Source organism: Thunnus maccoyii, chromosome 7, assembly GCF_910596095.1.
Source record: "Thunnus maccoyii chromosome 7, fThuMac1.1, whole genome shotgun sequence".
NCBI classification, from domain to species: Eukaryota; Metazoa; Chordata; class Actinopteri; order Scombriformes; family Scombridae; genus Thunnus; species Thunnus maccoyii.
The window spans coordinates 4151938-4173301 of record NC_056539.1 but is presented as its reverse complement, the minus strand read 5'-3'; the positions used below and the strand labels follow the sequence as shown (position 1 = coordinate 4173301).

At 39.4% G+C, this 21364-nt stretch overlaps 1 protein-coding gene across 12 annotated transcripts in view; it reads right to left on the bottom strand.

Annotated features, from left to right (window-relative positions):
- LOC121900143 (inactive N-acetylated-alpha-linked acidic dipeptidase-like protein 2) overlaps positions 1–21364 on the bottom strand; it is a 651762-nt gene that overhangs the window by 423639 nt on the left and 206759 nt on the right. The window contains exon 1 of one of the 12 annotated variants that reach the window (XM_042416179.1): positions 11114–11131. The exons of the other annotated variants lie outside the window; for them this stretch is intronic. The gene's annotated coding sequence lies outside the window, so the exon portion shown is untranslated. Of the gene's footprint in view, positions 1–11113; positions 11132–21364 lie in introns of those variants that run through there. 12 annotated transcript variants of the gene reach the window in all.

Genomic DNA, 21364 nt, shown 5'->3' with positions numbered 1-21364 from the left:
GTGAAATGGAGACAGTCTGAATCTTAATATCCAGACTTCCTGGCACCTGTAGGGTGCTTAGAGTTGTCAAAATCCACAACTTATCAAATGGGTCTCAAGAACACTTCCTATAGACTACCAAAGTGAGAGTGAGCTCACCCATAATTCACAGCAATATGGATGTAACAATGGGAGCAGCAACAGCTGATGATGTGAGGATTCTCAGTTGAGGGTTGGGTGTGAATATAAAATGAACAGTGTTAACGTTCATGCAAGGTTAAGTTTTACTGTGCCTACCAACTATTAACTATCTTCATTATATTATGATGAGCAGCAGACTGCATACATCTTGCATACGTTGCCATTATTATTACTGTCAAGGACCATTTGGAAAAATACTTTGAGATACAATAGATCACAAGGTCAATAACTTGCATTAACATTCAAGGAAATAAGGGCTTAAGTTCTGTCTCACATGGGGTGCATCCCAAGTCTCTTAAATTACATCCACGTTTCCCTCATTTGCGTCTTTTCCTTGCGTCTTAGTCCCTCCCCACTGTAAATGCAAGGAGAGACGCAAGGAAACCAAGCGAGAAGAGAGGAAATGAGGAAATTTGGTTTTGAAAACATGAGACGTGCTTTCCTCTGAAGTATCATGTGAAGCGACGTCCGTTTCTGATCACAGCTGGATCAGCTGTCAGTCGGCTTTAACAGCTGTAGAAACTTCCAATAAATTTTTGTGTCCACACACATGTGCACTGTGATAATACTTATAAATGTGCACAGTTATCACCGCTAGAGCAGCTGTTTCCTCTCTGCAGCCTGTTACCTGTTTAACAAACACCTAAATAAAAACAAAAATAAATAAAAACCTGCATTCTGCATATACACTGTGTCCTGCTCAGAGGCACAGGAACCATTTCTACTCACATTATGCATTTATACTATTTATTGATTATTTGCATCTGTATTTTTTGAAATTTTGATTGTGAATTCCTTATTTAATAACCCAGAATATGATCAGAGTGTCTTTTGAACACTGGAAAATATGACACTCTGGAATTTTCAGCCTCACGTGACTGAATGGAAATGACATGTTTAATGGTTATTATGGATCATATTAAAGTCAGGGAGAGTTTGTCTGTCAGTAAGAAACAGTTTAATGGGGGAAAAAACAGATCATGAAAAGCAAAATCTTTCTAATAAATTAAGAAAATTGTTTATGGTTCTATTGTTGATCAGACCAACTCGAGTTTCCTTGCTCCTCGGAGCAGAAATAAGAGACATGGGACGCACCAGGAACAACCTCCAGTTCAGGCAAGGGGGGAGGAGCGAGGAAAGATCAAATAAGAGACTTGAGATGTACCCATAGTGTATTTTTTACATCTCCACAGCCTATTGCTCCAGTGGGTGAACATCTAGATTCAGTGTTCAGTTTACTGGAAAACAGTGACCTCTTTCTGCAGGAATAACTCAGAACACAGAATAAATCAATGAAACCATCACATATAATATCCCCAATAAGTAATCCCACCCTTCTGATACTTCTAAATCAGCATCACATGACTACTTGAACATGTGACTACCCAACTCTGCAGTTCCCCTCAGCTTTGCAGCTGAGTGTTCAGCTCATTGTTTTGGTTTTACACCCTGCAACTTCACTGTTTACATTCACGCTTCAACAAAAATGCTCTAAAAACCCATTGTATGCTACCTGCCCAGACAAAGTTAGCAGTTAGGTGGTGAACATAGTGGAGCATCTAGCTGCTAAACAGGTATTTTCCTCTTGAGCTGGTGGAGACCAAAACAGCTAAAAGGAGAGGGATTATGGGACCTAAATCCATTGGGTTGCTGGGTATGTAAATAGGCGACTGTTTGCTAACATGTTAGCCAAATTGACTTTATATGACGACGACACAGTGGTTTGATAGTTGGATAGTGATAGTTTACGGCTTGATCCACCGCTCTAAAGTGGCCAAAAATAAATGAATGCCACTTTAAATGATACTCAGTTGGTTTCTGAGTTTACAATTATCCCTCATATATTATGGTCCGCCCCCACAATCTCTGGAAGGAAGTAAAGACACCATTTAATGAGGCATTTAAAAGCAGAAGTATTCAGTAGTATCATCGGAGGTGGCCTTACTTTTTCTTCTTTTTAGTGGCATCCTAAACCAGTGTAGCAATGACTTCTAGGCTCTTTGTCCACTGCTTTTCATCTCTCTCAATTCCAATAAATGGCCACCCTGCAATACTGTGGTTGACGACTGAGCTAGAAGGCCTGGAATAGAATCATAAAAATAATAAAGAAGATCTCTCTTTTCACATTGATGTCATTAATTCACCATGGCCTTAATTAACTGCGACAAAACTGTAATTTATATATGTGCTGAGGATCCCTGGAGGGGAAGGAAGGAGAGTGATGATGGAGCAGAGAAATGAGAGGCGACAGGGGTGTGTGGGGGGTGGTTTTCAAGGTAAACAGCATGGCAGCAGCACATTTTACCAAGGACTTTTTTAGTTGAAAATTTCATAATGAAATAATCAACCTCACTCTGAGTGTGATAAATTTGGCCTGGACCCCATGATTAATCACAGGCTTTAGAAAACCAAATACAGTAAATTAAATTATAGTGCAGAAAAGTTCACTTCCTCCCTTCCATGCTTTATTGGCTGACCATAATAAACCATTAAGCGGTAACAAGGGGAAAAAAAATATGACTCAACATGGAAAATCCATTTAAATTGATGAACAAATTAATAAATGTTAGATGGAAGTGGGTGTTGGTACTTTGTTTCATGTAGCAACACGGTTGTTTGCTTAATTAGCTGTTCCACTGTAATTAACATGAGAATGATAAACAGTAATCCTTGTGCATTATCCTTATATTCAATTAACAGGCTATTTAAAATCTGGTCAGAGGAAATGCCACTCAGATTAATGAATGTACACACATGTCACTGATCATCAGCATCATCCATTTAACGAGGGGTGATAATGTGGATATCATCGTCTACATATGAGTGGCACAGCTTATGCGCTGTTGATTCAATCTGTAAAACATCAAACACGTGAGTATACAAAAATGATCAATATAAAAAGGTCAAGTAATTCTACGTCGACGTCGTTAATTCTTCATTTTAGCCCCTCATCATCTCACTGTGAGATAATTAAGATGGCGGTGACCTTATGTTACCACTTCTTGTTTACCAATCTCCCATCATCCCTCTGGTTTCCTATATGACAGATGAGTATAAGAAATACCTTTAGCCCTTAATCTCTGCCTTTTTATCATAGCAGCAGAAATCCTCTGAGAGCCATTGATTGGATAGTCCACAATTCATCAGTGGTAATTGGAACAAACACTGTCTAATGCCAGTGAGGACCAAGAGTTGGCAGAACACAAAGCTCCTCTCTCGACATCATCACTACTGTAGAACTCACACCATTGGTTTGTGTATTTGTAACATGGCAGTATGATATTATGCTGAAGGAATCTGTTCTATATTGTACAGTGTGTTGCTTAAAGTGAGTATAACCTACAGCTACTGGGAACATACAGTATGATTCTCAAGTAGTTTTTTTTTACTTGATCTTTTATTAGAACCTAATGTGATGAAACTGAAAGAGTATCTTTACTCCTAAAAAAAAAGACTATTACGAGGATTCAACAGTTGACCTCAGCAAATAGTTTTGCTCAATATGATTTGTTGGAAACATGCAGTTGCTGTTTGGACTATATTAAAGTTACTACAAGGAACTTTTAACTGGTAATGAAACAGTCTCATGGTGCCTCTGATGCCTTTATATGACCTACATAAATAAACCAGACCATCAGCAAGAAGACTGGCTATTTCTATATAGTTACTTCAAATGCCTGCCACTGGGTCAGATTCCCTGCAAAATCAGATGAAAGGATTTACGCAGACCAGAGGAGCCTGTGTTTCCATCACATGCAGCAGTGTAGCATGAGGGAGTACAAAGATGGTGCTAGGACAGGGGGGAGGACATTTCTCTTCATTTGATAACATTAAAAGTAAAGTTAGACTTGTTGTCGGCTTCCTGACTCATTTTAAAAAAGATGAGGTAAAGAGAGAGAGAGAGAGAGGGTGAGCGAGCTGAGAGCATGAGCAAGAGAGAGAGAGAGCAGCGGTGGTCGAGCGAGCTAGAGAGTGAATGAAGAGAAGGAGCGGCGGTGTAGCTAGAATAAAGGAGTGAATCTGAGGAATAAAAAGTTATTTTCTGATTGGTTCACGGTGGTTACGTTCTAAAGCACAAATTAATGTGCCCACACCTCTGCACAACCAGGTGCTGCATTGTCATTACCTCATCTCTATGCATCCTGCAAACAGCTGTGTTTAAAAAAGAAAAATAGTACTAAAAATAAGAAGCGTCTTTTTTTCACTGACTTCCAAAACAAATGCACACGCTATCCGAGATCTTTATGACACTTGGTGGTGGTGCTCACGGGCAATGCAGTTTTCATTCTGGGAAAACACTACTGCTTTTGTCCACAAGAGCTGCTATAATCAAACAAAATCAAAGTTCCTTGTAGCAATTTTAACTGTCATTGTTTTTTGCATGCAATTAAGTACCATTTTTGTACTGCACACAGTTTGTAGGTGGTGGTTGGGTGGCTGGTGGGCATCCAAAGTGCAGTGCAGTGGTTAGGTTTAAGCAACAAAAATATTTGAGTTAAATTAAGGGGATGATTGTAGTTTTGATTAAATATTAATGACTCACAAAGGCCTAAAAATATTTGAAACTTTGATAATACTATACTGTAGTTGTAACAACCAGATATTGTAGGAATAACAAATAAAATATGTTGTGAGTGAATGTTTTGCAGATATGTTCAGTATGAACATTTTGTGTCTTTGCAGGTACATTCATTAAAAAACATCTCCTTATTATATAGATCAATAATTTAATTTGGGCAGCATTACATTTCCTCCAAAACATATTTGCTGTTGCACATTATATATATAGTACAAAAGTGTCATTTTTGGGAGACGAGGTTGGTAAAAATATTATTACCAACATGTTCTTACAGTAAATATTAAAAATGAAAAATGACTTATCATGCAGAATGGCCCCTCACAGAGTGTTATATTATCATACATTTTATACTAGTGGGTTATTATAACTGATGCATTAAAGTATATTTAGGTAAATAAAATCTTAAAGTAACTTAAGTTGCCCAGTAATTGAGTGAAGCAATATATACTTCAAACTGTATTTAGGTACAGTGCTTGAGTAAATGAACGTAAAACACTGGTGAATTTGATCCATTTGTCACACTGTTCTCATGATGAATGAGTGTAAGGAAATCAAGGACCGATTAGACACACTCAACCCTCTCTATCTTACTTTTTGAAAAATGTGTTTTCATTGAAGAATTGACATGTTCTCAAATTGCAAAGTTTTGCTCAGTCTGACTCTTTGCTAGATATAGAACCAAATTAGAATAAGTAATTAGCTGAGTGTATTACATGGAAGCGTAAGAGGCTACCAAAGTAAAGACTGCTTCTAAATGACTTCCCCTTTACTCTTGTTTTATGATGTACAGTATAAGACAAATGATTGCACATGCATTCAGCAAGATAGACCGCTAGCACAGCTGCTGTCTCCAAAAAGAAAGCAGCTCATTGCAACACAGTATTGAAATCTTGTACAACCACTGTATTGTTTCTCTCCACCCACTGTGAAATCTGGGCCATCCAGAGATCCTGCTGGCAATGGAGCTATTGATCACACAGATCATGACCCTGACTTGACTACCAAGGCCTTAAAGCAGATGTGTGTGTGTGTGTGTGTGAGTACATGTACGCAAATCAAAGTGGGTCTCAACCTTGGTTAATCCTGATACGTCCAACGCTCCCTTGCTCAACAGAATGTCGAGCGGAGAGCAGGCAAACTGACAAAGGGGAAGAAAAAGTCAATGTGATGCAAACTTAATTACATCTTCTCGTGCACAGACGTCATCCTTACAGGGTTTAGATACCTTATGAACATCAAAGTCACCATAACACCACTTAAAATGTTCTGCACTTGCAAAATAGTATTGCAATTTATCTATATTTTAAACAAATGAGCAAAGAGATTGATAAATGCAGCCTATTGAAACCCATTCACCCGCAGCAGTACTTATTTGCAGTCGACTGTACACCAGTGTTTTCCACCACAGCAAGATAAATCACTCTCAGCCCAACAAGAATGTTGTACAGTACATTATAGTGTACGCCATGTACAGAGGTCGCTGATAGGCATTCCATATTTATGTTTTTCCCTCTAAGACAGTATGTAACATAACAAAGTGACATAATAAAATGATGGCTGTTAAATAATGCAGGGGGATTCACACAGGGTTAAATATAGGTCACTAATTGTACAAGTATCGAACCTTGCTCTGTATTTTGAAACCATAAATAAGGCATAAACAAACGAGCCAGTGGATGGTTAATGTGGCTACGCTGGGACTTTTCCTGTGATAAATGGGCTTTGAATAATGCATGCAGGTACGACGGAGGGGCTACAACCTTCAGGTTTGCCATCTGGTGTCCCACACTAGTTACTGAGCTGGAAACACGGGAGGAGAATTCGCTGTCACCTCCATGATATTGTGAAGATATGTCAACTAACTGTTTATCCTAGGTGCAAGATCAATGAAAGAATTAGTCATACACAGTTACAGTCAATTGAAGCATTTTTATCAATCAGTGGTGGTATGGTGCATAGTTTGAATCTAAGGGTATGTTCATACAAGCTGTGGATTTGTGCAGTTTACTTCATATGGCCATAGGAACTTGGGTGGTACCTATGTATGATACACATTAGTGGTCTAAATTCATTGTTGGTTTTGGTCTGTTTAGTAGACCAAAGTAGCCTTCTCCTTTAACTCCAAATGTAATGTAACAGCTCACAGAAAACTTTATGATTTTGCTTGAGAACATATACTGGAAAAATGACTTGTTAAAATTGTGTATAGCACAATGGGATGACTAACTGTTGTGATAATTGAACTGACACAACAGAACTATTCACATATTATCACACTGTTAGGAGGTAGGTGACTAGATGTTTGGTGTGAATTATCTACAATTTTATGAGTCCAATGCATTTTCCATTCAAATTGGTTTGCTGATAATCAAACAGGTGGGTGGTTGTATGTTACATTTTCATGTACTAAAGTACCTTTTTGAAGTAAATTCTTCTTCTTGGAGTAGTTTTAGTGCAGCATTCTAATTAACTATATTGTTTGAGAAAACTCAGTCCTTCTACTATTACCTCTGCTTACACTCTTGTATTGTACTATTATTCTTTTATTAAAGTCACATTGTATTCAATGCTTTCCATTCCTTCATTCTCAAACTTCAAAGAGGCTGCTGGTCTGTTGATCCCAGGTCTGTTGTGGCTCTCAGGTCAGGTAACCACACCCTCAAAGGCTCCATTACAATGTAATGTAAACACAAACTGGTTTTGGACTACGGTACAGTCTACGATGGTGGATGTGCCTTGTAATCATCTAACAACATCTGAAACCCTCTTTCCAATAGAACTGTGTCCCAACATTGTTGTAACTATCCAAAACAGCCTGCTTTATATGGTGATTGGCAAGGTGTTCAGAGGTGTGAAAGTGGTGGGGCATGAGCAACTGTGCAAAATACAAAGAATGCTTTTAAAAGAGACCGATAGTATGTGTGCACTGAGTTGCGTCTATCCTCAAAGATACGAAAAAGACAGAATTCTAAGAGAGAGATCAGGAAGGCAATGGGATGCAAACTATGATTGCAGGTTTTTTGCTGCATATCTGAGTAAGTGTGGCAGGTATAAATACTTTTGCCTGCAGACATGGTTGAACAGTGTTCGTTAAAGCATGCTGAGGCCTTGGCTGACTGGCTAACTGATTGTTAAAATGCTCATGCACAGCACTTCAAGGTGAGTTAATATGACAAAAAACTGAAAACCGCTGTGTTTCAGCATTTGTGCATTCCTTGCTACTTATCAGCCAGGAAATACTAACATGGTATCATAAACTGGTATCAGCCAAAAATATCGGCGTTCTTGACCTCTGCTCAAATCCCATAACAATGCCACAGATTCAGAGCAAGAAGGCTCGTGTGAGGGGCGGAGGGTCCAGCCCAACCAGGCATGCCTTGTCTTGTTTATCAAATGCCTTTGCATGGAAGCCTAAATCTCTAGCTGGCTGCCACCATAGCAATGACCCCTTCCTTCTCTTCCCTTGATGCCATTCAACCAGAAAATGAAGACAATATATCCAGTAAAAGGCCACAAAATAGCCACTTCTGTTACAAGCAGCCCAGACCGTGGACAGTGATTCATCTGCTCTCGCAACGCCGCAAACCTGACATTTTCTAATCCTTTGGATGCACAAGGAAAATGAAAGACCCATTTTTGGATTTACACAGGTTCAATATGGATCACGCACTGGCTGCTGTTCTTGTTAACACTAAGCCCACGGCCAAAACATATTTCTCAAAGCCTTCTGTATTTGCGAGAAAAATCTGTGCGGGTTCTCACCTAACACCTTGTAAGGGCATTGATGAGGGAGGAAATGGCAAATCTACCTGTGCATGAAACAGGACCTCGGCTTTGCCCTCAAAATACACTTTTAGAGGCAATCTGCTTTCCTCAAAAAGGGGTCAAGCCAGGCAGAGAGATAAATAAATTGCTTTGCTACTGCTAGGCTGTACACTCTGCCTTGTTCCAACCAGGTCATAGAAAGCATACATGGAGCAAAGGAAGAATACGACAAAAAAAAAAAAAAAAAAAAAAAGCATGGGGGACTTGAGAAAGCTATTGAAAGCCGAGCAGAAGATATAAAAGGAGAGAAAATGAGAGGAGAGGAAAGTTCGAGCCTATAATCAAACAAGGAAAGGTGAGGAGAGAAGTGGGGGGAGTAGATGAAAGAAAAGAAGAAAAGAAGAGGAGATCAGAGTAGAGGACGGGCAGGATAAAGCCTATAACAGGACCATAAAAGCATGCTAAATTCTAGAGAGCAGATTCTGATCTGAGGAGAGTGGAATGGAACAGCGGAGTGTGATAAGAACGGCTTGCAAGCAGAGTTTTCACGCCTATATACTTTCAGCTGCTGTTACACCACTGCATAGAAAAAAAAATACCCTTTCTTTTAGGTCGGAAACTGGCTGTTATATATGCTTTCTTTTTGAGAGATTTTGTTGCTATCACAGTGTTCTCCTCCATTCATTTCTGCACCTGTTCGCACCATTTTTCGCACCAAGAAAACATTGTATTACTCATCGGCGTGTGAACATCTAATTCAGTACTTTCATAAATGCCATTAGTGCATAACGCTTTGTAATGGATTCAAAATGAGCAGGGGTGTGGTTAGGGGCTAGGAGAGATGGCTGCAGCTGATTCCATTTGCCTTTTGCAAAGAGCAGCGGTTGCAGTCTGAATGAGGATTAGGGGTAGAAATGATGGGATTTTGATGCTGAAAAGCCCAGCTGAGAGGCAGCGCAGCATGAGACCATGAAGCATAGCAGGAGAGGAGACGCAGGCCGGGTTTCAGCGCCTCGAGCAGACAATGTCACATCTCCCACACAAAATAGCAGCATTGATTATTGCAGAATATGGAGCCAGGAACCCTGCCTTTCTCCTATATGATGCTGGAATGAGACACGCTGTCTAGTAATACCTGGTTAATGTCAACAAATCGACGGTCCAACTCTTCATGCTATTTCTCTGGGCCTTTGTCGTCCCTCTATCTCTTCTTCTCTCGCTGTAACTTTATGTTTTATGGACAAGCAGCTTTAACAGATGGATTTCTTTTCTTTTTAAAAAATAAGAAGAAGAAGAAGAAGACAATACTTTAGTGATAATTGGAAAATGTGACTGGATAATGACATTAAGATGTAAATGTAAATACAAAAACAAAGACGTATGATTTAAATAAAGAGAATTACCTTGTAATTTGCTCAAATTCATGTGACCACACCCCATAAAGCCTAATCCTTATGTATGTTGTAAAATTAGCATTTATTCATGACTTTTTTCATCTGTGGTGTTGAATCTGAAATTCTTCCACACATTACTCCTCAAATGGTTGGCTTCATAAAATATCCATGTAGCACCACTTGCTAGTTTTCTCCATTTTAAGTTAAAAACATGCAATAAGTCAGAGTGATTTTTTTGCAACCCCCCCCTGCTGGGGTACAAGGCACAGCCTGTTATGTTTACACACTATGAAAATCAGACACATCATTGCAAATTGAATATTTTTTTCCCCACATTTCAAATAATAAAGTGGCAGCCATGATTTGAGATTCTGTGTATTTGTCAGATAGGCCTTGGACCTTAATGAGGAAGGCCAACTCAAATGCTCAATGCACATATAAGAGACAAAGAAAAGATGGACAGTAGGCTACTGAGGCTGATAACAATGCACAAATAGACAAATGGCTCAAGACATAGAAGCAAAAGCAAAGCAAAAATATTTATACAGCACATTTCATTCCAGAGGAGATGAAATGCGCCTGACAGAAAAGCAAAGGAATATATTCACATGCATACACGCTGCAATAAAACAATCTGAACCAATTAAAAATACAACCACAAAAACAAAACAAAGCTAATCAAATAACAGGAGGAAATGAATGTTTTCTGCCTCATTTTAAACAATGTTTTTGTTGGAGAATATCTAATGCAATCTAGCAGAGTATCTCAGCAGCAAGAAGTGTAAAAACTAAAAGCCAGCTTTACTAAATTATGATTTAACCCTTAAACAACCAGAACCAGAGATTTTTTTTTTTTTTTTTAAATCACGCCTGATAAGCAGGTCAGAGAGATATCGAGGAGCCTTAACGCTTTACAGATAATGTGTTGAATGTTGTAGAGGATTCTAAAAGTGACCAGAAACAAATGTTGAGATCTGTGAAAAGATGTAATCTGGTCAAACTTGTGAAAACTTTCCCCGTGGCATGTTTTTGGGAGAGATTACTGAAGCATAACCAGTGAGAGGTGAATGTGTAAACAGAGAAACAAAGATTTCTCCTTGTGATGAAAGTGAAGAAACCAACTGCTTCATGGACAACAGCTGGCCTGTAACCCCCAGATGACACAGCCATCAAAGCCATACAGACATGGTATCACCTTGACATCATCAAGACTCTCTGAAGACTTCACTAAACCATCCAACGTGCAAACCAACAACAGGAAGCATGTACAGAGAGCATGTCCCTCTCGTGAGTGGGGTTCAGTGATTTACTTGTGCATCTCGGTGAAGTGCTGTTCCGCTCAGTGTGGTGTGTGCAGTAAATGTTATGTAATATGTAGGTGCTGCAGACGGTGGAGCTGTTTGCTGTGATAATTCACATGGTTGATAAGGACACTCACCATCACCACCCTAACTTGTCACCGCCTGTTGCCATAGTGATACAAGGAATGTGGAACTCGTTTGATGTGGGAGCAAACAGGTGTGTTCATCTTTGAGAACAAGCCAGAGACAGCTCTGTAACCACTTAGAGCCACTTAACCCCTTCAAGTGAGGAGCAGTGTTCCACAACAATGTTTACAGCCGAATGTAATTCTTAGAATCCATTGAAAAGATCATATACACATCATGTGAAACTAATAAAATCTTTAAAAATGTTACTTGGATCCAAATTTAGTCCAACATGGAGTAGTGAAACTCCTTTAAAAATCAATACTAAACAAATAAACAGCATCCACAGTGGGTATATATCATGTCATTAAACTTGGGGGCGAGTCAGCCACAACCACCTGACAAATTTAAGTCCAGTGTTCTCTTTTGTCTCTGGTTTGGTCTCCACCAACTTTTGAGAAAAAAAAACATCTGTCTCTGTAGCTTCTAAATGCTCCACTATGTTCACCAGCTAGTAACTAACTTTGTCTGTCTGCTGCTTGTTGCTGCCAGTGGTGAAAAGTAATTAAGTACTTTCAATCAAGTACCGTACTTAAGTACAATTTGGGGGAATTGGTAATTTCCATTTTCAGTTACCATATACTTCTACTCCACTACATTTCAGAGGAAAATATTGTATTTATTAACATTGCTCCACTTAATTAAATCTCTAGTTACTTTTCAGTTTCATATTTACATCATAACACATTAAATACAATGTATTGTTAAAGATTAAATCAGTGGTTCCCAGCATTTCTGGCTTGTAACCCCTTACAGAAGAGCAGTGTTTAGTTGAGGTCCCGTGTCCCTGTGATTTAGCCAATTTCACCAGAGACACTTCCCGTCTATAAACTTATAAAATGGCTTCTTTTAATTGACCATTAGAGGCCCAGAGAGGTCAACTGTTTCAATATTTCATTAACAAAGATGGTAGAAAAGTCCAAAGAGTAAAAACATTTCAGTTGCATGACTTTGCTTTTTCTTATTTCCTACCTCATGAATCATTTACCAGATTTATCTGGTCATCTTTAGGAGGGGCCCTGACCCCCACTGGACTATATTACCTGATTGTATATAAAGTAGTTATAACTAGCTCCGTCTTGACCAGCTTCACAATGCTGCTTACAAATTGATGCATCAATATTAACAATCTAATAATGTTATAATAATATGCCAGTTAAGGACCATTTTTTTCTGAATAATGAGTACTTTTACTTTTGATACTTTCAGTACATTTTGCTGATGATTGTTTGGTACTTTTAAGTAGGATTTTGAATGAAGAACTCTTACTTTTAATGGGATATTTTTCACTGTATTTGTGGTTTTAGTACTTTAACTTAGCTAAAGGACCTGAATACTCCCTCCACCAATCCTTGCTGGCCAGATGGTGTACAGAGGGCTTATCAGACCTTTTTTCATTGAAAACAGATGTCTGCTGCCCCTGGAAATGAGGCTGATGAGGGCTGTGAGAGTGAACCAAAACAGTAAAGCTGTGGGCTGAAAAACTGAAACAATGAGCTGAAAGACGCTAAAATATTTTGAAGAGGTGAGAGGAACTGCAGAGTCGGGTGATAATGCTCTGTGGGTTCATCACTATGAGTGACACCTTCCATGTGATACATAATTCTTTGATCCATTGTTAATATAAAAGCATTGATTAGAACAGCTTTAATATTCTTCATTGATGCCAACATTGACATTTCCTAAAACACAATTTACATCCTTCCCCATCCAAGCATGTAGGAGAACCTACGGTGAAACTTGTGAAAAACGTGAAAGACCCTCTCTAGAGCCAGTGTTTGGTTTGTCCGTTCTGGGCTACTGTAGAAACATGGTGGTGCAACATGGCAGCCTCTGTGGAAGACGACCCACTCCCTGTTTAGACATAAAGGGCTCATTCTAAGGTGACAAAAACAAAACGCTTCTTATTTTCAGGTGATTATACACTAATTAAAATATACTTATGAATATTATATTCAATTTCTGCCAAGTCTGTTCCGCTAGATGCCACTAAATTCTACACACTGCACCTTTAATGAAACCAGTGCAATCTGAAATTCAATAAAAATCACATGTGGCTGGAAAACACTGAATAAACCTGATTGATCTTTGAGGTTTATCTCAAAAGTGGAATCTCTCCCACAATGACAGAAAAACTAAGGCCGGTAATCGCTGAAAGATGCCTGCCTCTCTCAGTAAGAGCATGGATAATTGACCGTAACTTCAAATGCCAATAGCATGTTATAAAGACTCTGGTATGTCTTAATATGATTGAATTATTCTTCAAAGATGTCGTGATGCACAACAATTAACCAATCAATCTCTTGATGGAACACACAATTACAGTGCCATGTGTGAAATCTACAAGGAATGCGAGGACTGTTTTCCAGCCTTATTACAAGGAAATTCATAGATATGATTCACATTCACGAGTGCATACAACCCGTTCTCACTCCCAACTCGTCACATACGGATGATTGGTCAAGAACCCCTTGATGTCACTTTGTGCTTCCTAAGAGGATGTCAAGAGCAGGGAGAGTTTCACCTGCTGATAAAGGAGCTGCAGAATTATCCTGATCATTTCCAAGTCTATTTCAGGATGTCACCGGTCCAGTTTGATATGCTGCTAGCAATACTGGAGCCACACATTAAAAAGAAGACCACCAATTTCCGTGATCCAATGATCCTGAACAGCAGCTGGCTGTATGTCTAAGGTAGCAGCATACACACACACACACACACACACACACACACACACACACACTTCATGATCACCTGATCACAGGTGATCAGCCTTTTGACTGGATCCACAAATATTCAGGGCACAGCCTCAAAACACTGCAACACACAGACAAGGTCATGGTCAATAGCTGTCTTGTGATCAAGGTATGTATTGTGTATTGTGTATGTATGTATTATGTGTTTCTATGATTTTAGATATCAGCACTGGGGACTCATTTACCACCATTGCCAGCAGTTTCAGATTGGGCATCAGCACCATGGGCAAGACTTTGAGGGAGACCTGTGACCAAATCTGGCTGCAACTCAAGAACAAATACATGCCAGCTCCAACAGAGGAGATCTGGAAGTACATGGCAAGGAGGGTCATTGAGAGATGGAATTTCACTAATTGCCTTGGAGCTCTGGATGGGACGCATGTCAGAATCGAGGCCCCTGCAAACACAGGTTCCCTTTTTTTTAATTATGAAGGCACCTTTGCCACTGTCCTCCTCACCTTAGATCACCGTTTCCTTGCCATAGATGTGGGGAGCTATGGTGGGAATAGCGACAGAGGCATATATGCAGATTCTACACTGGGACGGGCCCTCCAGCGTGGAACACTGAATGCTCCACACCCACTAGAGCTCCCGTCTGCACCTGAATTGGGGAAGGTCAATCATGTTATTGTGAGAGAGGAGGCCTTTCCTATGAAGTCATACCTTCTCCAACCCTACCCTGGAAAGCGTCATGGAGAATACAAGCGCATCCTTAACCTACGCCTGTCAAGAGCACGTCGCATATCAGAAATTGCATTTGGCATTCTGAACCAGCATTTAAGGTTTATGAAAGGCCAATGGTGGTGAACCCTGGCCTGGCAGACAGCATTGTCAAAGCAACCTGAATATTATGCAACTACCTGCACCATGAAGTAGAGGGACAAGCTGGTCAGGATGACCGTTTTGATGATACTGACGGCACTGCGTGTCTACAGGAGATCTAGAGACCAAGGGGCAACCGGGCATTTGTAGAGGTTCTGCGCACTCGAGACACATTTAAGTAATATTTTGTCTCAGCTGCTGGCCAACTACCATGGCAGTACGACTGTGTGCACCATGGACTCATAGGTTAGAGAGAGATAGAGCAATGCAACCGTAGAAGATGGAAGATGTCAGATATTTCAAATTTGTTTGAATGTTGTTCATAGGTTCAATACTGTATAGTTAAATACATTGGCTGTTATTATTATATCTTATAAACACAACACTGAACCAAATATTGTTATACACTTTACACAAGTTTACACCTTTTTATTACTACTGTTATTAGTGTTATTAGTTATTTAGTGACCTAACATTTAAATGCTTGTGGAAAAATTATTCAAACATTGTAACATGTAAAAAAACAAAGATAAATACGAAAAATATGGACTCTTGTAAAATACTGAAATGAATACAGTGTGCACATTTCCCCCTGGACAACTCTCACCCTCAGAATTTAAAAATCTCGGTGGGTTGGATCCTGGAAAAACTGCTAATAGAAGATCCCCCCTAAAGGCAGCTTCATGAACCAACTGCTGCATCTTGATTTTTACATAAGATAGTTTCTCTGGGGTGAGTCTCCTCATGCTGGGGGCCAAGCTGGAGAGAAAGGTGAACAACTCATCTGTCTGCAGCTCCTGCCAGGCCTGACGCTGCTGTCGCTCTGCCTCTCACTCCTTCTCTCTCATTTCCTCCCTTGCTTCTCTCCACTGGAGATACCTACCTAAGCTGTCACCACTCTCTGCCCATGTCTTGCATTTGAAACCGCAGCTGCCTGAAGGGGGCTGAGCTGTCCTCCCTCTCTCCCTCTCTCTCTGTCTGTCTGTGTGCTGTCCTCATCTTCTATTTTGTCCTCCTCCTCGTCTTTACCGCCCAGCTGAATATTACTATCTGACCTGTTGAAAGTAGTCTGTCTGAGTTATGAAATGATACTGTGTGGCTATTAAATTGCACTCTGCTGTAAGGATCATCATCGCTGTTGTGCATTTCTGGCTGGCTCCCTGTCCACTTCTGCCCCGTTCCTCTTGTTTTTTGTGGACGGATGTGTCCCGCAGGTTACGCCACATTTTCTTCTATGCTTCAACTAACGTAATACAAAACAGGGTAAATTAGCTGAACAGCCTAGAGCACAATCACTACTGTCTAGTCTTTCGTACATTTTTGTTTTGTGATCAGTACCTATCGTCCCCAATTCCAAGCTGTTCCGCATCTCTGTATTCTTTCTTTCTTTGTTGTAAAGTGCTTTGTGCTGGGAGATGAAGTGAATCAGCTTATCAGATGGTATTCTGGATGATGATGTTTACATGTACGGTGGCTTTGAGCGGGCAAACAACTCTAAAGGCTTTTGAAGAACGCGAAAAAATGCAGGAGTGTAAACGTGACTGACACAACGTGACATCATGTTTATTTTTAAATGTGCAACAATTTCGGACAAAAAATACAGACCTGGTGGGCAAAGTCCTTACGTCTCAGTACTAAAGATGCATATTTACTGGGATGTGTGAATATTTTCCAAAAAATGGACGAATAGGGGAATGCATTCATTTGAATATGTCGCATATTGTGTTTTGATTTCATGTGAATATAATGATTTGTATCTGGCTAGCATTGTATAACTGCTGTTTGGCCTAAGAGATTGATAATTGTGTCACCAACAGGTGCTCCACCACATCCACTGCTGTGGGGGTGGTGGAGCACAGTTTTTATCTGCTTGTTAAAAATCAATAATAAAAAAAAAAAGAAAGAAAGCAAAAGAAACTCCCTATAGAGTGTGTCAGAGTGTAGAATAATAGAAGACTGCAAATTGATTTTGAAAGATAAGAGATGGGGGCGAAGTGAAAAATAAAACCTCCTATCTTTAACTTTCTTGATAGAGGGTTAGGCGTTTCTAACAGCAATTCAAATTGTGCCACGGCTTTTTTCTTCCTTATCTAGGTAGAAATTTAAAACCTTCTCCCTAGTAATATTCCTCAACTAATAATGTGAGTATTACAGTGGTGTTAGTGAGTGAGCCTGCCTGTCTCAAGGGTATGATGAGTAAGGACTTGTCTAGAGGAGCCATAGCCTGCAGCAAATCCTCTGTCTAATTCTCTGCCCAGCATGAATCCTATTCCCTCCAGCCTTCCCCTGGCCCTCTTGGGGGGATTTGGATCAGCATCTAATGAACTGCCTTCAATTACCCCTTCCTCCACTATTTGCCCTCTACAGCTAACTGGAGAACACGATCAAGTGCCTCCACCTTTCATTTCCTGTAGACCCTCTGGCCTTGGAAGGTTTCACTGAGGTTACCATGGGCACCCGAAGCCCCAGAGAGCTGACCGGGAGAAGCAGCAACATTCCAAAAAAAAAAAAAAAAAGGACAAGATTAAGACTCTCTCTCTGCAGGCTTAACAGACTTAAATTATTTCCTGTCCGGTCTGATCTCTCAAAATTTTGGGACATATGCATGATTTCTGAGAATGTTAATAATGTGCTTCATGCACAAATAGTGAGAAATTGCAATTTCCCACCATGAAAGGATTACGTCAAGAAGCCATGACCAGCAACAGGCAGCGGTTTGACATTGAAACAGCACAGTAGAGAGCTAATTGTCTTGAAGTTTAGTTGGTGAATGTGTGGATACATTTATCTAGGTTCAAGTCCTGAGAAGATTTATTATGAGGTTTTTTTTTTCTTTTCTCATTTAATGAACATATTAACACTCACTTTTATCTTTAACATGCCCTCCTCATATATTCATAAATCACAGCTCCAGCATCTATCCATCTATGCCAAACACGGTTCAGCCGCAATTTCAGTCATCATGGAAAGCAGTTGAAGTGCCACAAGTGACCATGAAGACATTTGCAACTTTTTGCAACTGCTAGCTAATGTTATGTGGCACATAAAATGAAGAGAGACAGGATAGAAAATGAGTCTGAATGGTAGGAAGAATATAAATTTGTCCAAACACCTTACTATAACTCAACTCTACTAGGATTTCTACTACTACTCTCAGTCGCACTTTCTCAATCTCTTTTTAAATTAAAGCTGTACTCCATGATGAGAGCTGAGATTTGTTTTTCTTAACATCAGGGCAGTTGTCCAGATCAGACAGTGACTTGTAATTTAGGGTCATGGGGTACAAGGCAATACTCCATTTAGCGCTACGCAACTCTTTAACCATGACAAAATCTTACTGTATCCTTTCACCATAATGGTTTTATTGTGTATACCCAACACATTATTTACCGAAATATGTCCATAGCAACTGCATTTCAAGATGCCTTAAATTATTTAAAATTATATAAGATGTTTGGGTAAGAACGGGTGATAAGTGTAAAATTATAAGTCTTTATTTTATTTTTATTAAATATGTTGGCCAGAAATATAAAATAAAGAAATTTCTTTTGATTTTAAATAATTTGAGGTATTTTTTAAGTCTGTGTTGTACTAAGATTACAAAATATCTTCATATGTGATAAAATTTGGTGTGTTACTTTTTTGCAGTGCAGCCATTGTTGTGTCCCTGAGGACATAATCTGTGGTCAGCTAACCCTTGAAACTCTGGGGAGCGCCAATCCCATCATGCAGCTGTCCCCTGTAGAGGTTAGATAACTGATGATTTCATAACCTTCCATGTTCCTCCCATAACGTGGCGAATCTTAACCCTCTCAGAATCTTGATTAGTCAGTCTGCTTGGTTTCACACTGCTGAAGATGTGACCTTGATTGTCACGGCTGTTAAAAGATGGTTTGCAGTTATTTTTCTGCACATTCTGACTGTCCTTCCTCAAATCCATTTGTTCTCATGGAATGTAATTATTGCTGCATCTCAGAAATCCATTCTCCTTACTTTAGGTTAGACCTGACACACACAGATACATACATACATTACAATTCTGCACAAACAGTGAAAGGAAAAGCTGTCACTGGGATGTTTTTGTGAAAAAGCACTCTTATTGACTATTGCATTTCTTTCATGAAATCCTTTCATAAGTTGTGAAGTATAGATTGAAGTGCTTTTCATTTGAGGATAAACAAAATTACTGTACGTCTTACTTACTTAGCAGCCTTTTTCTGTGCTGCTGTAATGTGAATTTCCCCTCAGTGATCGATAAGATCTTATCTTATAAATTGTGATAAATGTTATTGTTGGATATACAGAAATTTTTTTGCATGAAAATCTTTACTGCCATTTTGCAGAGCACTATTGTGATTCAGGTTAACATTATGTTCAAAATACATTGTTGTTTAAACATAACAAATTGGTATTAATCACTTTTTAGCTGGAATGAAAAGTTTCTTTATTCTAACTGCAGCAATCTGCAGTAACTGCAGTAATCACTGTTAATTCAATGCTACATCATTAACATTAGCAGAAAGACACCAAGCAGCAGATGTCCTTGTTGAAGTGAAAACAAATGTTCTGGTTTGGGTTTTCTCTGACTTTACTGACCTGATAACTTCACCTGTACATAGCTACATATAATATAACTTAACACCAGTGTCAGTATGTTTCATTCAGCAAATCATATTCTGGGCCACTGAGGAAAATTTAGCAACCTTCATGAACAACATATGGGTCATTTGTATCACCAAGCTGTTTGTAGTAATACATGGTCATCCATATTCACAGATGTGGTTGGTCCATGAGTGCAAACAATGATGAATATTGGATTTTCCCTTTGACCTAGAACTTACACCATTTTACTGCCAGAAACAATAATTGGAATGTGTGAACATGCACAGAACACTATCAAATATTGAAGAGCAGGAAATTGTGTGCTTCTACCAAATCATTGATGCTTAAGTACAACATGTAACAATTCGTTTAATAAAACCAGTCCTCATACCTAAATGACAAAATATGCTCAAATGACCTTTCCATACAAGATGCATATGAGCATTTTCTGATTAGTCATGTCTATGGTTTAAGTCGCGCTCATATTGACATTAGCCACACACAGACGGCTGCCGCAAACAATAAAGGATCATCCTGTAAAAAGATTTAACCTGTTTAATATAATCAGCATAGCAATGCAATGACATCCAGCAACACACGGTATTGACCAATCAAATATGTTGAGAGAGAGAGCAGCAGTGGTCGAACGAGCTGGAGAATGAATGAAGAGAGGGAGCGCTGGTGGCGAGAAAGCCGGTGAATCAGATCAATAAAATGTTATTTTCTGATTGTTTCACAGTGGTTGAGTTCAAGAGCACAAATAAACACACCCACACCGCCCATACACCTCCACTCTACCCTGCGGCCATGGGCCGCACCAGCTGATTTGGTCTGAATACAGCCTTAGTCCAAAATAAAGTCAGCCATTTTGAATCTACTTTGCATTTTTTTTCGCAAAGTGAAGCCATTGACAGGTGGTGTATTTTAACAAACTCCTCCTAGAGATTTAACCCCAGCAACTTCACACTTGGTAGGTTAAACCTAAACACCTTTGTGATGCTAAATCGCAAAGTTTTTTAGTTTTCATGGAATGCCCTTGGCGTGGTGTGCCGGACAATTTTGCCCAAATCATGTTGGCATTAAACAGGAAGTTGTTGTAACTTGGCTTTACATTGTCCAATCTGCCCCAAATTTCTCATGCTTGATAATTGTCCATATTGAGCCATTGTCACTGACAACAGGAAGGTGGCTTTACGTGACAAACATCATCCGATTTACATGAAAATGACATGGTGTGGTCTACACGATATACAGCAACATGACATATAATTAATGGGAGAATGGGTGTTCTCTAGCGCCACATAGTGGACACAGGAAGTGATAGTTATGTCCTACATGCAATGTCCAATATTCATGAAAATGTATATCCATGTCAGTTGCCTTCTGATAGATGTATTGCTGAATTACTATTTCACTTATGTAATATTGCCTATGAGCAACAGGAAGTGAGGCCTAAATTACACAAAGTTCATCAAATGTATAAACATTTTCTAATAAGTCATATCCAGCACTGCATACTGCACACCAGAAATAATATTTTTTCCAATCACATGGTATCCGATAATCCTTACAATTCAGAACCGTGTAAACAGACCTCCAATAGTGATACCATGGCCTCTGCTCCCTCCTATGCGCGAGGTGCAAGGGCTTGTTCATCGCTGCTTGCAGCTTTAATTTTATTTTTAGTTTTTATTGTCCATCATGAGTCCGGCAATGTTACAAGAGACACACAAAATTGGTGGAGTACTGTTTTAAGTATACGCTTAACCCAACAATTAA